A 7,350-nucleotide genomic window follows, 5' to 3' on the forward strand; every position below is an offset into this window, starting at 1 on the left:
GCCGGACGTAAATGGAAGCACAACATTGACGGATTCAAATAACACTAGTAACTTTGCCTTCTTTTGTCGCAAAACTTGTGATGCATTAATAATAAGAATAAAAGATAGAAATATATAGCATTTTGTATTAATATATATTGCTAATACATGTTTGATATCTCGTATTGTGAAGCCGAAACGATATAACATATTTGATTAATATTGTATTATTGTATTCTATTATTAATTGCGGTTTTATGCTTTTCAGTATGAGTCCGAAACTGAACTATTACTGGTATTAATATTGTACTACCAGTACGTTTGGAAATTCCACAGCAGCTTCTTTCATATATTGCTGCTGGGAATTTTATTGGATGTACTTGGTTTTTATACAGATAGAGAATTGCATCAGTAGTGAGATATCTACTGGAGCGGTAGAAGGATCCTAACATTTTCCCAGAGTCCTTGGCAACAGTCTTGATGTATGCGTTTCATTTCAAATCAGGAGTAAAGGTCAAACCCAGAAGCTTGTCAAAACATGGAGCCTCCCAAAGATATATATATAAATACAGTAGCGTGTAGAACAATAAAAAAATGACAGAACAATTAAAAGAAAGTGCGTTACTTATTGTTTTTTTAATAATGTAAGCATTACCGTTAAAAAAAAACAACAATATAATGTAGTGATTTAAAAACAAATAGGTGAGTTGAGTGGTGCATAGAGGACATTCATATTGGAGAGAGACGGCGGACATGTATATAACAATGATGAGGGGGGAGATACATTTATACATATTGCAGTTTTGTGGATTCTCATAACATATATACGCGAGGGTTGAGATAGGGGATGCACATTCTTGGGAGAGTTACATAAAGTTCATAACAACGATAAGGGAGAAAAAGTTCATATTAAGGATGTTTCACACATTACCTTTTGCTGTTGAATGATGACACGACACAGTTTTACAAAAACATGATAACTTCTTTATTATCGTATCGACCGGTCGAATGATGATGACGTCAATGAATTCAAAGTCGTTTCTACATGATTAAACGTTCTCCCTTCGCTTCCAAAGAGACTCTCCTCTGATCATGTCAGCTCTGTCCGACCGACTCTGCTGACTGTTCGATCCGGAATTGACTCCCTTTGATCCTCGACTGAAACTAGTTCCTATATTGAGAATTCATTTTTGCTATGACGCAAGATGTGTTGTTTTAAAACGTAATCAACTCACGTGGCTTAAACATACGTGGCTCGGCACATTCTCCAAACACACTTCTGCAACAAAGAATTCTCACTAACCTCTTTTCAACCCAACTTATTTTTCAATCTATTTTTAAATTGCATTGTTCATTCTTTTTTAGCTGACACTTTTAATTCAGTTCCCCAAAAAAGAATGCACAATTAAATTCTTTTTACAATATGTCTATTTCCAAAACAATAGCAAAATTCTTACATCCCAACTCCGAATCTATTTTGAACATTGTTTACAGGGTTCGAATCTCGGTCTATCCTAATCTCATTTTCCACTTTTCTAATGTTTTTCTCATGTTACAAGAAAAGGGGGCCCTTATCTTGTAATATGAATACCATAATTTATAATCGAAACCTATACTTATGCGAAATTCTTGGCTAAATTATTTATTTCAAGAAATGGAAGGTCGTAGCAATTATTTAAATATAGTCACTCGAACGAAAAACAGATGTAAGCGTGACACACAAAGTAACACATATGCTATCGTATTAATATATTGTGATTAATTCAGTGTGTGGCACCTAGTAGTTAAACTGTTCTCCTATTGTTTTATGTGTGTATGGGCGTTTCCCGTATAATAAGACAGTTTATAAGCATCAGTCTGTGTCTTCGTTTCTCCTCATTATTTAAGTTCATCTCTCTTCGAACGAAACCAAACAACAATAGATTATATATTGAATGTAACTGTATTCTTGGCGTCTCCTTGGAGCTGCAAGTCGTTGCAATCGTCTACATTATACTACATTTGCGCGTCTCACAGCTTCCCAAACGCGGAGACGATAACTTTTGTGTTAACTTGTCCCCTTTTCAAAGTGATACCCAAACTCAAGACTAAACTGATTACGTGTATTACCAAGCTATATCGTTACGTCATTAACTCCACGTGACTAAGACACAAATCACATGATCTGCCTTTGCAACGCATTTTTGTTTATGTTTTAACATTCCTTTTCAACGACTTAACATTTTGGGGAACTATTTTAACATAAATAATTTTAGCTGGGGATATTTATTTCACTTTGATGTAATTCTTTCTGACATTCTATTTAACAATTACATACAAATCGACTAATCACAATAATCAACTATTTTACTTTCCGGTGTTTTTCGGTATACTTAAAATATACCAAGTGCGGCATAATCACGTTGACATACCGGTTGCCACTGGATCATTGAAGTTAAGCAACGTTGAACCTAGTCAGTACTAAATGGGTGATTATTTTGGACTTCCAGGTGTTTTACGCGCTCTCCGCATGTATCGGCATTGTTCTCGGTCGTTCTGGACTTGTCACTGGATTTAAACAGGGCCGATTCAGGAGAGGTGTGGTTGCGGATTGCGCAACTCCTGCCTCACAATTACACGGGCAGCTGCCTCTACAGGGGGTATCCTTTGTCTTTCGAGACTGAACGGAGGCATTGGATAATATAACATCTCACTCTAAAAACAAACTATATATATTTTTTCAGTTTTGCACTATTATACTTCCATTAATAGCGGAGGTTTAATATCACCCCGTCCAAAGTAAAATTATACTATTACTATGTACTGATATTTGTACATTTCTCTTCAATTATTAATACGGTTTCTGTGTCTCTTATTCTGATGTAATGATTGTAATACCACATTTATTGGTGTTGTACTATTGGATTACTATTAGAATGAAGGTTTTGCATTTATCAGTTTCCCATCGGAAGTAAACTTTAATTTCTATTGCTATGGCTAGTTTAGTTAAGTTTGGTTGTTTTGTTTTCTGATTATACAATACCAAATGCAGAAAATTTGGAAAAGATTTTTATGCTTTAAGTTGTTTTTTTTATGATTCTGTTTCTGATTTGTGTTTTCCATTTGTTTTATGCAGACTAGTTTTGGGAGATTTAATCATTTATAATTGTGTTTTTAGTGTTGCTTGTTTTATTGACTGATGTCGATGGTGGTTTCATTTGTTTTTTGTTTTCTGCTATTTCCCTTCTTCTGTTTTTTCTTTTGTGCTTTTTCTTTTTTGATATTCTTTGTTTTGGCGGGGTGCTTGTTCTACCATTTTTAATTGAATAACGGATGTGAAATTAATTATATTTTCTTTCTTTTTTATGTACATGTGTTCCAATACTCTTGGTATATCTCATTATATTTTTGTAAAAAAATTCGACCACTCTTCGAGTTCCAGCTTTACTTTATTATTAATAAGTTCTTTGTATTGTGTTTCATAGGCATTTAGAATTGGAGTGGCGGGCTGTGAAACACTAATGGAATATCTGTCTTCCGGGTTTTTCTAGTCTCTATTTTGAGACTCGCTCCCTCCTTCTCAAAGGTAGGAAGACCTACTAACCCACCTGCTCTCTTATACATCCGAAATCCAAAGCAACACAATGCTTATCAAATCGGAACATATCATCGGGCACGTCAACTTCCGGTCACTTGCTTGGATTCATTCTGGTGCAAACCTGGCCGGGTCACCGAGTTTGATATGGTCTTATATGTTTTGGAAACCTTATAAAAATATAGCTTCACACTTGATTACTTCGCTAGTTAGATAGATATATAGATCGATAGATAGCTAGATAGTAGATATATAGATACACGGAGAATTAGATAAACTGAACCATAGACAGATAACAAATAATCTACTCCTCTGCTCGTAAGATTTGTATTATCATTAAATATGGAATTGGTGTTGCAGAATAATACGTTTATTCTATTACGGCATTATGATTTCGTCGCAAAATCTATAAATAATAGCGTTTACAAAACAAATGGATAGGTTGGCTACGAAAATCATCGCTTTTTCTAAAATATGTACAAAGCACATTGACATTTTAGACGGCAATCTTTTTACTATAACTTAATATAATTTAACAGTTGTATGTTAAACGATTATTTTATCTATTATTTTTTGTATCAGAACTTAAGTTTTTTTTAAATATGGGGAGTCCAATTTCATAGGGGTACATCCTAAGTGGAAAAGTTTACAAAAACTAGGTGTTTATGTTACACACGGAGTTTCCTAAAATATAAATCCCAGAATTAAATTGATTATGACACATTAGTTTAGAATATATTTTGTATAAACACACACAGACACACACACACATATATATATATATATATATATGCATGCTAAATGTTATACACATGCACACATATATAAAATTCGTTTATACAAACGAACCGCTATATATGTGCATACATGTTTTTTTGTAATTTCCTGTTACAAAGAAATCACATCATCAGACCAAGGTTATCGTTTAATAACATATTCGTTAGTATATGAATGAACATATATATATATATATGTATATATATATGTATATATATCTATCTATGTGTGTGTGTGTATGTGTGTGTTCTTTTTCGTATACTAACGTAAATGGTATTATACAACATGGAGTGTTTTTTTTAGGCAAAGTTTTTATTTTCTCATTTTGCAATTATTTCATTCAGTACATCGTATAAATTCGTGTATATAGCTTCGGCAAATATGTTGTTCAATTTCATTCCTTTTCTAAACGAGTATGTTGAATGTTATTTATAATCATGCTTTTATCTTGTAAATTTATCTTCAGTTTCATTTGTTAACGTTTTTTTAATTTCCGATTTTAAAATGAGAGTGTACGCCAATATGGTGTTTTATTGCGGTTTTAGGTACACAAAAAAGGATTATTATTTAAAGTCTAATCATTTGTAAAACTTAATATTTACTATACTTTATTATATTATTACTTTATTTTCTATATAAACACTTAAAAAGTATGGAACTAGATTTGTAATGAGTATTATTAATTTTCGAATATTTACTTTTACGTATAATATGTAAAAATATCTGATATTCCTATGATATTATCGCGGTATATGGCATTTGTATCATATGGGAACTTGGAATTGTTAACCTTGCCGAGAGTACGAAGGAAGAGAAATAAGACATTTCTCATGTGTAAGACGACGTTGTACCATTTTTCTATAATGAAAACAAAGTCCCCGGATATGATGCGTTATATATGCCATCTTGGATCGTTAAATCTCGCTGTACGATAGGTAAGATATACAAAATATGGTACACGCAGTTTTTATTAGTAGTTAATGTTCGTTTTTCAGATGAAAGAGACGTGTGTTTACGAAAGAAGTTTGTTACAAGAAAAAATATAAGCAACAATGTCATTTCGTTGAAAGTTTTAACGTTATTTCTCCCCCCCCCTCTTACTCGTCGCTGAGATAATTGTGAAAATCTGAAACCTAAATGTATGCATATTAAGAAGAGAGTAATTATGTTTGTCAAGTATTGACGAAGTGAGAGAGTGTCGAAAAGTAATCCCCCAAGAAAGTGTTGTGGTAGTAAAATAAATGTAATATAATACTCATTATTATTATTATTATTATTATTATTATTATTTCAATTGAAATATTTTTAATAAAGAATTTAAAATGCGATTAGGTTAAGTTTTATGAAAAGAATTGTCGCTTTTAAATGAAGAACTTATAATACGATTACGTTGGATTTTATGAAAGAGGTGTCGATGTTTAATTTCTTGGTCTCCGTATTATCCACTTTAGGAAAAATTGATGAGGAATTCTTCTGAGATTATAGCCTGGTTAATTACAAGTAAAAACTAAGACGATTTTAATAAACACATTTTGCTTATTCTGATATAATTTAAGGAAAGAAATCATCGCTTTAAAATGAAAAACCTAAAGTGCGATTTAGTTTAGTTCATGAAAGAGCTGTCGCTGTTAAATAACGAATTTAAAATAGGATTAGAGCCGATTTTTTTATTGGCGTCATCGTGTAGTGATTGGAATATATTTATTATTGTGTTTTTGGCAAGATTATTTTTAATGACGTTCGTTTTAAGGTCTGAACAGTAGAGACTTACTTGTCAGGTTTGTCGGAGTATTTACGTCAAGGAGGTACGAGTGATTGCAGTCCGTCGGCACATTCATCGTTAAAGTACTTGTAGAACAGGCAAAGGGATGCTACATTTCATCGATGGGACAGGCTGAAGCTTAGATGATAGTTCAGGACCTATCAGATTGGCGACTCTCTTTTGAACCTTTTTTAGGAGTGAGAGACTAGTAGCAGATGCACCAGCCCAAATATGACAACAATACTCCATACATGAGCGAATGGTGGCCTTACAGGATAATTTCGGGCGTTAGTAGCTTTCTAGCACCGTAGAGAGAATCTACCTTCTTCGTAGCGGTGGGAGGGGGTGTTTGACCTGATGCGATGGGGTGGAGGAATGCTGAGAAATGCAAAACCTTAGCTAGGAAAATAGGTCCAACCGCCGATATGTCATTATGGACCTGTTAAAAGAAAACCAGACGGTATATTGTCTCAAAAGTGGAGACCGAATTGGAGTTATCTCTGGTTTGTCAAAAGTTAATGGTTGTATTAGAAGTGACATTAGGTGACAAAGGGCACACACAGTGATGGCCAAAAGAAACCCAGGGGGCTGTCAACAAATATCAGTGTGAGCAACGACCCACCTCCCAGGAAAGAGAGAGAGAGAGAAAGAGAGAGATGGAGGGGTGTTGACTGGACGAGACAGGTAGAGGAAGAGAGACAGAATGTTTTTAACCACTCTTCGAAGGAGAGGTGGGGAAAAGGGGTTGGATTTAGAAAAAGGAATTCTAAAAAGAGAAGAGTCGTAACCAGTAACCTGAACGGTTGGGCTGGTCAAGTGCCCCCGACTTGAGGCGTGGCTACTGTAATATGATGGCCTAGCTACGACTATAATTTAGTCTGGTGACATCATAAACATCAGTCTGTTGAAATTTGGTCACGTGTCTCATGACTAAACCGGAAGTTGGTTTAAAGTTTTGGAGGGTTAAATAAATTTAAACATGCCGTCGAGATGTATAGTTACAAAATACCGAGGTAACTACGAAAATGGACCAAAAGTTACTGTGTTTTACCCCCCCCCAAAGAAAATAGGAAGTAATTTACCAGTGGATTAATGCAATAAAAAGAAAGGATTTTACTCCATCTAAATATAGCAGAGTGTTAAAATGTTTGAGATATTTAAAAAAAAAAAAAGAAAAAAAAACGCGCCTTTTTTATTTATTTATATTTTAGAACTTATTTTAAAATAAAAATGAAAGTATGTATATAAAAAATGAATT

The sequence above is a fragment of the Euprymna scolopes genome, chromosome 10 (genome assembly GCF_053919585.1).
Source record: "Euprymna scolopes isolate OS-2025 chromosome 10, ASM5391958v1, whole genome shotgun sequence".
Taxonomy (NCBI): domain Eukaryota; kingdom Metazoa; phylum Mollusca; class Cephalopoda; order Sepiida; family Sepiolidae; genus Euprymna; species Euprymna scolopes.